The sequence below is a fragment of the Haemaphysalis longicornis genome, unplaced genomic scaffold (genome assembly GCF_048455015.1).
Source record: "Haemaphysalis longicornis isolate Haplotype H1 unplaced genomic scaffold, Haemaphysalis longicornis Haplotype H1 scaffold_11, whole genome shotgun sequence".
Lineage (NCBI taxonomy): Eukaryota > Metazoa > Arthropoda > Arachnida > Ixodida > Ixodidae > Haemaphysalis > Haemaphysalis longicornis.
The window spans coordinates 13,853,076-13,868,250 of record NW_027526214.1 but is presented as its reverse complement, the minus strand read 5'-3'; positions in this window follow the sequence as shown (position 1 = coordinate 13,868,250).

Here is a 15,175-nt window from a genome sequence, read left to right as displayed (position 1 = left end):
CTATACCGAAATTGTGGAAGCGTGCCAAAACAGTACTAATTCCTAAGCCAAATAAATCATTCGAACTGGAACGCCTCCGCCCTATTTCTGTAACGTCATGATATGGTTAACTAGCAGAGCATGTCACTCATGTAAGTGTCACAAAATCATATAACCGAAACCAATAAGGTTCCAACTACCATGGTGGGCTTCCGGCTAAACATGTCCACAAAATACGTAATGCTTAGGCTTTACCATCACATCGTATAACATACAAAAATTCCCATGCCTCCGTTTCGCTATTCTCACAGGACTACAATCAGTGACTAAATTGGAACGTATCTATCAATATGTAAAGACTTCATAACTGTCAAGACGGCCACCCTTCACGTAGGTACCCTTCAGACCCCATCGTTGATCGACCGGGTGGGAAGGGTGGCCATGGCATGTCCAAGAAAACACTCTTATCTGCGCTTCTGTTTAATCTGGCTATCCCTACAATCTGACAAAAACAAAGCCAAATCCACGGACTGTGCCACAGCCTGTACGGAAATGATATTGCGTTCTGGGCGAACTGAGGCCGTTACACGCACATAAAAGAAATCCTCTAGGAAATCATCAAGTTAGTGGTAGAAAGAGCTGCCAAACAGTGACTTGCACGTTCGGCCACTAAATTGAAATTAGTTTTGCTACCACCACAATCCCATAAGTCAAACAAGCCAAACATCAAGCTTCACATTCAAGAGCACCCAGAACCAGATGTATCACGCGTCCGAGATTAGGGGTTACTTATTCGGAATGATAAAAAATAGAGAATTCCTAGTCCGATAGAATGAAACGCGACACATACTGCCAATATTATACGCAGAATAACACACCGTCCTAAAGGCTTGTGGTAATATGAAAGGACCCCCATTCAGCAGGCTTTAAATTATTTGGCTTTGCTCCGTGCCTCACCTTTGCTTAACCGGACAAGATGTAGAGGTGGTCGAAGTTCTCAATTGGCGAACATGTACACTTCCACTTCGCTTAATCCCTGTCGCATCCACCACCCGTTTCGACGGTTTAGGCCTCCATAACACACTCAGCGAGCTCAGAGAGGCCCACATACCGAGCCGATATGAAATACTGGCAGGATCAGCTCACCAACATTACACACACCCATACACCACACCAACCATACACATCTCTGCCCTATACCAACACACATCCATGCAAGACTAATAAAAAAACCTCAGCTCGCAACATACACCCTGAACATGAAACCGCCAGGAGAAAGAAACCAGCTTAAGCACTTATGCAGCCTTCAGGTAACCCATCGGTCTTTGGGTGATAAGACGTGGTCTTGCGATGTGAGGTGGCGGTCAGTCTGAGGGATTCTTGCATGAGTTGCGCCGTAAAGGCTGTTCTCCGGTCCATGAAGACCAGAGATGCGGCGCCTAGTCGTAGCAAAATTTAATGCAGAAAAAAACTCGCAACCTCAGAGCCTGTGCCTCTAGGTAGCGCTTTCGTCTCCACGAAACGTGTCAGGTAATAGGTTGCTACCACAATCCACATATTTCCCGATGACGAGAGAGGGAAAGGTCTAAGGAGGTCCAAGCCGACTTGCTCGAATGGTGTCGTTGGGGGTGTTATCGGGTGCCGAATTGCCGCTGGCTTGAACGGTGGCGTCTTGCAGCGCTGACACTCCCGACATGTTCTGACGTAGACTTTTACACTAGAACCTAGTTTGGGCCGCTAATAACTGTGGTGAACTCTATCGAGAGTTTGTTCAAATCCCATGTGGCCAGATGTGGGTTCATCATGGCATGCAAATAGAATATGGTCGCGAAGATCTAGTGGAACGACGAGAAGCTACAGCTTCCCTCAAGGCTCCGTGTTCTTCTCGTACAGGACACCGCTTATAAGGCAGTACGAAGGTTACCCTCGCGCAAGGATGCGTGTTATAACAGCACTTCGTCTCTCCAAATGGTCGATAATCAATCTAAGGTCTGCATGAGGTCGTTACCTTGTCGCCATGTCTGATGATCTTATGGAACCTAGGAAGGCAGCGTCCTGTTCAGCGTTTTCACCGGTTATTTCGACAGGTGGCCGGGACAAGCTGTCAGTGTCGTTGTGTTTCCGGCCTGACTCGTGAATAATCCGGAAGTCGAATTCCTTAACCATAGACTCAAACGCGCAAGACGGACTGATGGGTCCCTATGGTTGGTTCACCAACAGAGAAAATGATGATCAGTGATCACATTAAACTCTCTGCCATACAGATATGGGCGGAATTTGGTAATAGCCCATACTACCGCTAGCCACTTTTTTTCGGTCGTCGCGTAGTTCGACTCGGAGGGTCAAAGGGTGCGGCTGGCGTAAGCGATCCCTCTTTCGGTACTTTCTTGCCGCTGGACAAGCATGGCCCCTAGGCCGATATTGCTGGCATCCGTAAGGAGCTTTCTCTCTTCATCCTGGTCGAAATGCGCGAGCACAGGAGGTGACTGCAAGCGCTGTGGCCACTCGTCGAACGGTTTCTGTGTATTTTTGCGCGAGACAAACTGGGCGTCTTCCTTGGTCAGCGACGTAAGGGGCTCAGCAATCCTGGAAAACCCTTCAATTAATCGACGGTAGTAGGCGCAGAGCCCAAGGAAGCACCTAACACCATTTTTATTCCGTGGTGCGGGAATACTGGCAACGGCGGCCGTCCTTTCAGAGTCAGGTCGAACTCACTCCAAACACAAAATACACATTCGGGCAGGCCAAAGCCACAGGAGGCTTGTGGGGCAGTGCCCGGCAGCTGACAACACTCATACATAAAAGATGCGGTGCTTCATAATTTTGGTCCGTCGTACCTTATATGAACCTTATGATCGAATCGGTTTTTTTGTCTTTCACAACATGGACTTCTCCAAGCGTGAAACATTCTAATACCACTGTAATTTTCTAGATGTAAGCTTTGCAAGTACCCCGACATAGATGATGGTGCTCCCTGCTAAAGTTTGTGACAAGTACTTGCGTTCGTCCGTCGCGCAATTGTACAATGCTTCTCGCACCACACCCTCCCAGCGTGAACAGGAGAGACAGGTTGGCGTCCTCCTCTGCTTCGGAATAGGCCATTCCCTAGCACGCCACTTAAACCAGCACGCTTGATCGTAGAGGTATGTTACGGCGTCGCCTGTCATACGTCGCGCTTGCATGCGATCACAATCACTTTCCTCAGTCGCTAACTCCGTTGCTAAAGCAATCCGGCGATTCCTAAATTTGAAGGATGACGGCCCCATCTTCTAGAAAAAAGTTCATGCCAAATATCACATCTCGAGAGCACTCACGTAGGACAAGGAAGCTTGCCATGAAAGTTGACCCCTGAAAATTAACCCGAGCAGTGCATATAGCAATTGGCGTGACAATGTGCCTTCCAGCTGTACGAAGGTTCGCTCCTGTTCATGACATAGTCACCTTGTTCAAACTCATCGCAATTTTCCCGCTGAGAATAGAATAGTCCGCTCCGGTGTCTACTAAAGCGTCCATGCTCTGGCCGTCGATGTGAATGGGAATATCCAGAGAATTGTTTCCCACACGATTATTCGCTGTCATCGTTTCGTCATGTGCAGGCACTGTTAAACGGTGGAAGCTCTCGATGATCATTTTGGCACTCAGTGACCCCGTCTCCAAAGGCCGCTGCATCTAGTTTTCCGGACCTGGGCTTGGTGAGCGTACGCTGTCATAGCCGGAGCGGTTCACATGATGCCGGAATGGCGATGGTGACTTGAAGGGCGACGATCTGATGGTACCGATCTACGCTGGCGTGCGAGGTAGTTCTCGATAGCGCGGGGACTTTGGCAAGGTCTGGGCCTGGGAGCATTGAGTCTGAAGCCCCGTAGCCCACGTGCCCTGTAGGGACACCAACGGGGCATGTGCCCTACACACCGCAGTGGTAACAGAGGGGAAATTGAACAGGTGTCCTCCACACATCCGACTACCGGCGTCGGTAAGCGAAGCCTGTCGTATGTACGGCAGGTACCATTGTTCTCTGGGCTGCTGTGCACGTAGGGGATGGGACCAAGGGTGCTGATTGCCTAACACCCTGTGGAGCTGCGTATTTTGGTGACAGTACAACGGGTGTTGGCTGCCTGATTGCCTGGGCGTACGTTAACTGCATCGGTTCGGGCGGTAAAGGCGACGAATCACCATCGTATGGCGACGCTCTAAAAGCTTGCGGTACCTCATCACGTACAATGCTGGCGATGGTTCCAGCCGTAGTCTCTGGTGCCGTTCCAAATTTTTATATAGCTCCTCACGAACAACGGAATGGGATTATATCGAGGCCACTCATGCTGTCACCAAAAGAGGCGTCAGGGCTTGCCATTGGCGCTGCAGCAGCCACTTGACGATCGTACACGTTTGAACGCTTCGCAGTGTCGTTTGCATCACCGATGGATCGGAGATAAACTCGGCGACTGTCTTGGGAGGGTTTCGAACGAGGCAGCGAAACAAGTGCTCTTTCACGTGGCGAATAAGGTGGTGTAGTTTCTTTTCCTCTGGCATATTGGGGTGTGCACGTTTAAGGAGGCACGTCATGTCCTCCACGTACATGCCGAAGCTTTCATTAGGGAGCAGCATGCGAGATCACAGGGCGTGCTCTGCATTTTCCCGACGATTCGCACTTCCATGATCTTTCAGAAACTCATGAAAGAACTCCTTTCACGTGCGCAGCGTACTTTCCCTGTTCTAGATCCATGTCCGAGGGCCGTGCTCGAGGCAAAAATAGACCTTTATCAGTTGGCACCGTCGTCCCACTGGTTGCAGCTTGCCACGCGTTCGAAGTGGCTCAACCAGTCTTTGGAGTCTTCGAAGAGATCGCCAAAGAGATCAACAAAGAGATCCCACATTTCTTTTTGAAGACAACTAGGTAGTCGTCGACATAACGGAACGTCTTCACCACGCTCTTCCCTTCCAAGGCCATCTGAAGTTGTCGTGACCTCTAGCTGGCATCGTTGGACCGACAACTTCAGATGGCCTTGGAAGGGAAGAGCGTCGTGAAGACGTTCCGTTATGTCGACGACTACCTAGTTGTCTTCAGAAAGAAATGTGGGCAGAGGCGGAGCAAGTGGGTGAGCTACTCGACGTTTTTTTGTCAGTGCTGAATCCTTTTTCACTCACCACGGAAGTGCCTGAGCGTGGAACCATACGTTTCCCGGACATGAGCCTGACTATTTGTGGGCACCATGTATGCTGGAGGTATGTCCCCAGAAGCCAGAAAGGTTTTCTGCCGTTCTCGTCCGCCCACAGGAAGCTCGTTAAGCGAGGCATCGTGCTGGCAGCCCTGAAAAATTCTGTGCTTCGATCTTGTCACCACAGAATGTTCCAGAGTCTGCAAGCGCAGGCCAAAAGGCTTCTCGCCGCAGGCTACCAGCGGACTTTGCTGCTCACTGTCGCGGAGAGTATGTTGAAGTCGACCACATCTAAGGAAGCACCTCAAAAGCAGGAAACGAGGCGTGGGCGCATCAACGTCATCCCATATGTGCACAAAGTGTCGCACGGGATCAAGAAGATAGCACAAAAGGCTGGAATAAGAACAGTGTTTGCTGCACCAAACAAGCTAGGGAGAATATGTAAAGCCGTGAATGACACGACACCACCTAAGGCGGACTGCAGCACTAATCATGCTACGCACTTCAGCCCCTGCCGCACCAACGTGGTCTACGAGATTCCTCTAGAGTGCGACGCTGTGTACGTTGGACAGACGGGAAGATGCATCAATGAACGCCTGCGCGAGCATGCGTATGCTCTACGTATCGGCAGCGGGAGCCATCTTGTCTCGCATTGCAAGGCATGTGGGTGCATCCCATTTTTAGATAGAACCAAGGTTCTAAAGCGCTACACGGAATCACGCACAAGCGAGATTTTCGAAGCCTACTTAATAGCGAAAAAAAGAAAAAAGAAATGTGTCAGTCAGGCTTCAGTCGCACTTCTTCAAATAGAAATAGCGTATATCGACAGACAGCGCTTGTCAGACTCTTTGTTCGCTCACAGTGCAAATCATTTCAGCGTGTTTTTTTCCTTTCCTATGGTTGTGACGTCACTTTTTCCTCGTGTATAAATTGCAGAACGCAATTAAGCACCGCCAGTTCTTAGTCAGCGCTTGTACTGTCTTTTCGTCCGTTAGTCCCCATCTCTGCGCTGTTTTTTCCCCCTGAGTGGTGAACTACCATCATTGTGAATACACTGAAGTAATTCTTATTCCTTAGTCGTAATTTTTGGTTTGCACAAAATAAGGAAATAAAGATACATGCCTTATGCTTAAAACATATTGGAGTTTTAGGTATTTAGAGTGCTTTATGAACTGTCACACGGTGCTCGCTCTTGTGTTTTGAACTTTATTGCTATGTTTGTTGTGTCCTTTACTCACTTTGTTACAAAAATCGTAGTGTACAATGGTGTTATTACTTCTAAGCTACTTTCTGTATTTATTTCATTTGTACAAGATACCCTCTTTCTGTAATATATATATGTGTCTATTACGGACCACATGCCTTACGCGCCATATATTTTTGGCCATTTCTTTCTGCCCCTGAAATTTTGCAAGACCATGCCCAATAAAGTAGGTTTGATTTTGTTTGACATGTTTACATTTTTTTAAGTACACTGCAAAATATCTCATAGTAGTTTGAGCAGAGCAAAGTGTGCACACACGTGTTTATATTTCAAATTGTGATTCAGGCGTAAATAATAACTTTATTTAAAAGGAGTGTCTGTTACAATTGCTAATGCTACCACGCCACTTTGTAAGTGTAATAGAGTTAAGTGTCGAATATTTTAGTAAATCGACAATCCCTTGGTATTTCAATGGCCAGTTGTTCACAAATTGCCGCAATTTCACAACTTCATTTCGTCAATTTTCTTGGTCCAATTAAACGTCGCAAATACAGTGGGCGATGGAATGAACAAAGGCAAACGCAAAATAACAACTGCACAGTGACAGAGGTTAACATGCATATGCACATTGCAACAAATTTCAACTAAACTTAACACTTTTACAAACCTCCTATATTGTTAATTCGAGGCGCAAGCTATAAACCCTCACATGGTAATTTTTTGCCCTATTTTGAAAAATTTGGTGTGCTTAACTTGAAAAATTGACCTTGGCTGTGAGCCTTGCTGGAGTAGATACAAAACCGTTTCACTAACTGACCAGTGTAGTGTGCTCCAAATCATCGGGAAAATCTGTTTATTTTTTGAACTTCCAGTAGCAATCGTTTTTAGAGTATGACCAAATATTTATGATATTAAAATTTTGGGAGCTATGTACAGATATTTTAGTAAGACACTCATCTTTTACTACACAACTATATGCCAGTAATACATTGGAAAGTTTTTAAATGGACTTGCATTCAGCACCTGAAATGGGCATCAAAAGTAGGATGTCTTCGTTTGAATATACACAAATGTTACTTACCCATCAAGTAGCTTCACGCAGAACATCTCGGCTTGAAATTTGAAGTAGTTTTGCCAGTCAAAAAAAATCATATACCTATGGCCTGTTTAAAATATTTCAAATACTGTTCTAGAGCAATATTAGTTTTAACCTTTTGTTTCCTGCAGCCTGTAATGCCGCTTACCGCGCACCAATACAAAGAACATAATATTGTATCCACGGTGCGTTTTTTTTGTTTATGTAACACCCATTCCTCACTGACTTCTTCCGATTTCTCGTTTGCTATAATATTATGTTTTATTTCAGCCAAGGTGTCGGGAAGCTCCTGATGCAATGTTCCTCCTCATAATCGTGCTTGTCTCGATCGGGTTCAGTCTAGACACAAGTATTGTTAACAAAATATTACATTATGTCAACTCTACTTAATCCATCAGTCGAAACTATTATCTTATGAAAAAAATGACCGCACATTTTCCTTGTATTTTGAAACTTGACTCAACCCAAATATTTCATTATTAACAGAACTGGGTGCAAAAAGATTAGTTAAATATCGGAACCGCAATACCGTTATCCAGGTAATTGGAGATGAAATATCACGTCTACAAAGTTTACTTTTTGGTGTTGAAGAATGCATTGCACAGCGAATACTTTCGACTATCTGTACTTTTAGATGTAAGCGAGGACGCCAATGCTATTAACCACCAGAATAACGTTACCATACAAAAGACAAATTATATTTAAAAAATAAGTGGCAGCACGCTACAGCAGCTAGCATTGGCTCAGAAGTTTCGCTCTTTGCTCAGGTCCTCCTGTTATGGTCTTAACTCCGCCGCTTAGCGTGTTCAACCCTGACGCATGCCCGGTTCACCTCGTTGGGCTAACGATAAGGCTCACTCTCCCGCCCGCCAATTTCGGTCATTCCTTACTACGCGGTCTGGCCACCATATGGCTAAATCAGAGCGGGTGATTCAGCTTCTGGATTACAAAAGCCCTTTCCTCTCGTTATCTAGTTGGGGCCCGCTAGTGCTGCGAGCATTCCCTCAATGTTTGTTGTTCTTCAAGGTTGGTCACGCACCCATTGCTTTTTGTGTACGCTCTAGCGATTCCTGTTTGTTTGCGGTGTTGTGCCCCACACATATTTGCTTTATTGTTTTCGGAAATCATTGCACAAGTCACTCATCGCATACTGTACCACCAGCCACATCACAAACATACTTTGAGTTATGTCGGGTGACATTGAAGTGAACCCGGGACACAATTCTATTGATTGGCCGGTAACTTTAGAAATCCTGGCAGAAATGTTATCCCGCCTCGAACTCAAACATGCTGTTGTTAAAAATGAACTTGCATACATCCGGCCGTCCCATAGTAACATTGAAAGCCTGATGGGAAACCTCTCGCCTCGTGTCCAATTGCTTGAAAAAAAACTGAAACAAACCACTCTAGCAAGCCATCCCTACGCTCCCCCAAACCACACAAATCGCTTTGTTATCTTTTGATTCAAAATGTTTGCTGACCAGTTCGACGACACTGTAAACGGCCTACTTCAATCAAACCTAATTATTTCAGTATTACAGGGGACCATACTGAAACCTGTGTCACAACTTTGTCAAAAATATTAGCATCTCAACTCTGTGGATGATGGCTAGGCGGCGGAGTACGGGGGCTCGAAATGACACCCATATTGCGCCCCGAGTCATATCCCCTTTGCGCCACAACCGTCATTCGATTTGAGCCGTGAGTTGCACCTTCATTATTCTCTAGATGAGACTGAAACTCACGGTTCCAATCGACTTTCGCATGATTTTCGCTTGATGGTGGTGTACGCACGGACGGATGCGGATGGACATTGGGAGGTCCTAAGGAAATCGGCGCAGTTACAGGCGAGGGAGTAAACCTTTTGACTTCAGGCTACTAGCTCACGGTCTTAGTCCAATGGGTAAGGCGACTGAGAGTAGCTCTCTCTGCCCTACCAGATATGGACTCGCATCCTGCCGATACCTGTGTGATTTTTTTGTGATTGTAAATGCCATGGGAATTGACGGGAATAGACATTGTGCTCTCCTAAAGTACTCCGCAACCAAAATAGTTTCGTTTTTCTCTACAAACCTTGGGATAAATATGGGTGACGCAGGTATAGAGCGAGCCAAACTACTCGGTCGCTACTTCGCCGATAAGATTCGCCCCATTATCGTAAATTTCGCGCATTGCAAAGCAAATCTAAAATCCTACAGTCTTCACGGTATTTGAAGGACACGCCGTTTACCATACGGGAGGACTATTCAGCCCGCGTGCACGTGGAAAGGCAAACGTCATAAGCTTTCGGCCAGCAAAGTGACGCAGTTTGTAAATTTGTTATGACTAGCTCAAAAGTGGTAAGAAACACTACACCTACTATGGCGCCACCGATGCTATTGCCCAAGTACCCTTAAGAAATCGCAAGATGCGCATACTCCTGCTGTTATCAATATTAACGTACAGATAAAACGTGTTGAAGCCATCTCAGACTTTCGTAATACAACCGTACTGCTCACTTACATCTGGAGCTTTATGCCCAAAAAATAAACTCTAGAAGACCTCCTACAAGATAACAGTACACATTTCGCCATATTCAGTGGATCGTGGCTAAACCCAGACATTCAGGATAACTACTTTTCTCAAAATTATTGTATATTATAAAGCGACAAGATAGGCTTGGGCGCCACGTAGGCGGGGATGTGGGGCTTGCGAAACCAGCTTGTTGTCGTCAAGGGTTTATATAAATTGCCGCCTTGAAATCATGTGCATTGTTCTCGTTTTTCCAACCACAAGAATTCTATTTTCTAATCAGCTGTTACCGACCCCCTGATCCTGAGAACGATTTTACACGTTTACTTTACTCTGTTGTGCTAAGACAAACCTCCCGTTTTCCTCGTGCTAACTTTTCTGCTAGGGAGGGGGGGGGGGGGATAGGACCTGAATTTTCCAGATATTGATTGGATTATTCTGGTCGCTCATAGACGTGTTTTTAAAAATGTTCTAGACTTGTGCCTGATGTTTAATTTCATCGAAACAGTAGCCATTCTCACTAGGAGCCTGCACGTACTCGATTTAGTGTTAGTTTCAAGTCCTGAGCTTTTGGAAATGGTTCAGTGTGTCGAGGGTGTCAGTAACCACAAGCCACTGCAATTTTACGTTTTCAGTCCTATTCTATCCCGCCAACCTATAAATCTGTGCGTCGCAGTTTACAGTAAAGCGAACTTTTCTTAAAAGAATGAACAACTAGCAATGTTCTATGAAATATTTCCTTAACCGGTCACAGAACTCTGGACAAAAACTGGGTGCTATACAAAAAAAAAAAGATGCTGTCTCTCACTCAGAGACATATGCCGCCACTGTGCATTCCGGGGGACGCCGAACGACCCTTGTACTCAAACTCTCTGAGGCAGCTGTCAAAAAATAAACGAACGCCTTCACAGAAAAACCACATCAGTGAAGTCCCCTGCTAAATGGGACTGTATCGCACATGCCTGTGAGAGCACACCTGTCTATGAGAACATTCAAAACGAAAATTTTTCAATCATGATTTGCTCGACCTCCATCACGTCAACAAACAAACATTCTGGAAATTTTTGTCTCATAAAAATACCGCAACAGAAAAATTCTACCTAAATTAACCTGATGGTTCGGTGGTCGACCCGTCTGTCTGGGCCGAAGTTATAAATTTGTGCTTTTCTTGAGTCTTCACTCACGAAGCCGACACCAACATTCCATTTCTGCCCAATAGAAACTTTGCAGATATGCCACCTGTCATGTTTGGGCTCCTCACTTATTAAAACATCCCGGCAACTACATATCTTTTGCTGGGGTTAGCTTGTTTACTGTGTGGTGTTTGTTTTCACGCCCGCCGAGCTGAGTTGGACGCAAGGGGAGGAAAGGAGAAACCGCGGAGGCTTTTTCCCTATTCGCCGCGCTTTTGTGTACATGCGATAAGCAGGCCCGGAGTGGACGCATACACAAGCTTCGGCCACTCCATAATAGCTGAAAGGGATGCAAGCTTTGGTATAAAGATTTCCTTGCGTTTGTTTGAGAAGCCGGCGCAGGCGAACCCTTGACATTTTAACGGCCGCGATTACCGCCAGGAAATCCTCGAAGCAGACGGGAGCTAAAGGTGACTCAAGGGGTCAAACCTTTGGTCAAACATAGGAAGAGGTCACCAGATGCTCTGTCTGTGATAGTTGCATAGCTCAAAATAAGTGGGCGAACTTTCAGGTCGTCACACGTCTCAAACATGCGACTCGGCGCCTTGGATGCGCCAATAGGAAGGCGGCTAAGCTTTTTTAGGCGCTCCACGTGTTTACAAAGGAAAGGAACGCTGGCGGCGCGGAGCACAATTATACGCGTGCAAGGTATGATAATACTTTACGACGTGCCGCCCGAGGGCCGATTCCCGACGTTACGTCGGCTTTTAGTTGGGTGATTTTCATTTCGGTTATATCAGTGTTTTGCTCAACCCCTCTGGGTTTCTGCATAAGAGTGAGAGAGGTGCATCACGTGACTCTTACGAACCCACCTAGCTTTGTTTCTTAGGCTGGCGAGTCAGTGGCCTAGTGGGGGCTAATGAATGAGCCGTCCTCACTCCCAGGTTTGGGCGTCCTTTTTGTGGGCGGGGTTTTGTTGGTATAATCGAGGAGTGTGATGTTTGGGGGGGAAACAAGAACAGAGGAGAGCATGGCGTGCCCAGCGCTATGCGGGTGCTGCTCGACCTCTTCTATACGATCATGAGCCTTGAAAATGGCAACTACGTAATGTAAATGAACTGCGCCTAATGTACATTCTGATTTTGCTTGGAATGGACCATCATCGGCTATAAGCCGTCGGCCAACAAGCCAGCAGTGATCCTTTCATCGGATCATCAATCGTCGACATCGGCCGACCTATCCAGCGCAAAAGTTTAACTCCACCTTTTACTGTGACGAGCGAAGGAATCCTGAAAACAATAGATTAAGTTGTCGAGTGCTTCTCTTCCGGATAAAATACCCGATACAATATTTAAAAGCAGCAAACTAATATCAAGTCGTATCTTGCAAACCATTTTAAACAGTCCCCGGACACTAGTGTCATTCTGAAGACTAGGAAATAAACATGGTCACCCCTGTACACACATATGAATACCATTGAGACACCTGAAACTATCGTAGTCACCGTGGGGAGCCTCCTCAAGCAATAAACAACCCCACCTAATCTACAGGGCATAGTTTACGGAAAGGGTGGCCGTCTGGTGCGCGGCTTTCACTGGTCAGAGCTGTAAAAATGAGTCAGAGCCTTGAACAAATCCACAAAAGAAAGACATATTTGGACAGGCAAAACGCTCTACATGCACGAGGACATGTAACGTAAGCGAGAGGTAAATAAGAATGAACAAAAATTCGAGAAACAGTTCAAATACAAAGGGTATATTAAGGAGCTTTAGAAACGAATATTACAAGGTAGAAAAGTAATGAAAAGAAGGACTGTTCTATGTATTTGAGAGGCATAGTCCAACAATAATTACTCTCCGGGCCGGACCGGGCCGGACCGCTATCGCAGGCGATACGGGTACCTGTGAAGCATGGCTTCGTCGTAGGCAAGGCTATCCGAGACGATCACGGTGACTAGAAGACCGGGAGTACGTTGGAGTCCTCCTGGGCGCGGGTCGCCGATGGCGTGGTGCACTAACTGACAGAAGCCGTTGTCACATCACGACGTACAGACGTAGCTAATTTGCTTCGGCGCGGGTTCTGTTTTTATAACTGCGCCGGCATGGAGAGAGAGTGCAGGACACACAACGCGCCAGCCGCAGTCGGGCGCACAGCTTTCCTTTTTCTTTTGTCTGGAATAATCGGCGCCTTAGTACTCGCAAAACTACGCACTACCCCTCTAAAGAACTCAAACATTCGGTGAAAGATGAGCGGCGGAACTTTTCTTTTGGTATTTTGTTGCCGGTGAGTTCGGCGAGTGGTCGGCGTTACCCCCGCTTCGTCCTAGAGTTTCAGTGCTTTATGAAACTCTAGAATTAAGTGGGGGTAACGCCGACTACTCGCCGAACTCGCCGACAAAAAAAAATACCAAAAGAAAAGTCGATAGAACCAAAACTGACTGAATCGGACGACTGTAACAAGAATTGGGCGCGGTACAATAATATAAAAAAGCTACGTGGGGACTTTGGATATCGTACTCCCGAGTTTGTGACACAGCCACCAAGTTTCAGAAGAATGTGCAATAATAGTCCTAAAACTCACAAAGTCGTGCGTATGACTTAGAGAGCTAAACAGTGCACACTAACACAAAATCAAGTACAGAATATTTGTTCTAGATAATACATAAACGTGTGCACAGTTTCCGTACATCAAAGAGGTTTGACACAGATTTCTCCTAAATACACAGCTTACGTACAAATGACAAGTTAAAAACAATACGGTCTTTCAGAGATAACTGCGAATTCCGAGCACACTAGTGCACATTACTATGTTCTGGACAAAAGTCATTAGAAGTGCGGAACTTTCGGCCAATACAGACTGCAATCTAGTGCCTATGTCCCGTAGGCTCAGATAAAATGAGTGTGATAATGCGCCGGTGCAATGAAATTTTCATGGACCGTAACTAATATGCTTATTACAAACAATGAGATGCAACCGCAAAATTCACGAATGCCACAACTAGTAACGTCAATATTACACAGCATTGGTACTGACAAACAGTGAAAGGAGAGTTTACGCAGTACGCAAGTAGTATGTGAATACACACCGTATACACTGTACAGTCAAAGTGAGAAAATAAGTACAAGCTTCGCGTAAAGTATGAAAGACAAACAATCAATACAATGTTGAAGAGTACAGAACACGACGTCAAGATTCAACTCAGTCAATTTTCATGTTTAGCCCGTGTCTATATGGGGCTTGCGTCACGGTGCCTGCGGAATTCTTATCTTCGGAAAAGTTCTTTACCAAATGTCACGCGTAGCTACAAACTCTTCGGTTATTTCCGGTCACGCAGCCTTGCAATAACGGTGCTCTCTATGGTCGGGCCCCTTAGTGTACAGACCCCTGGAACTTCCAGAGCTTGGACAGTCAGCTCATTTGATTCAAAGCAACCACCCAGAGTTATGTTGACCCTCCGGTATTTCTAGTGGAGTGCGCGGTTGCAGTTGCCGAATGTGAACACTGCCAAATCCTCACTTTCAGTGCTAGGAAAAGACAGTTGCTGCTGCTCGTCTTGCCGGACGAAGGACCGTTGGCTTCCGGAATCAAGCAGTATCTGCACCGGCACGCGGCCGCGGTATCCGGACGCCAACGGCGGGGTGATTTGGAGTACCACGTGTTACGAAGACGTGGTACTTGCAGAAGCTGCTGTCACCTGCCTTCCTCGTTCTGTTTCCAGCTCTCGGTTTTCAGATCCGATAGGAGTAGGTGGTTATGAAGTGCCCACTGCTGCTCGTCTAGAAATGCCGCACAGTGTAGAAATAGGGCGCCCTGAGCAGTAGTCACACCTGAGCCATGCTCCGGTGCGCATGTTACGGGCAGTGTATCCCTTCTTCCCGCACTTGAAACAGCAATGCTTCCTGGACAGCCGTCGGTGCTTTTGCTCTGCTTAAAGTGTGGCATGGCACTTACGCGTCGCGTGTCCTGAAATGTCGCCGAGGGAGCTCTTAGTCTGAGCAGCCATGTAAGGATCGGTGCCTGGCGATGCGGACCGTGGTGCCAGTGCTAGGGCGGGTGGTAATTGAGGCGGTGTCACGTTGCGGTTAACGGCCAACCT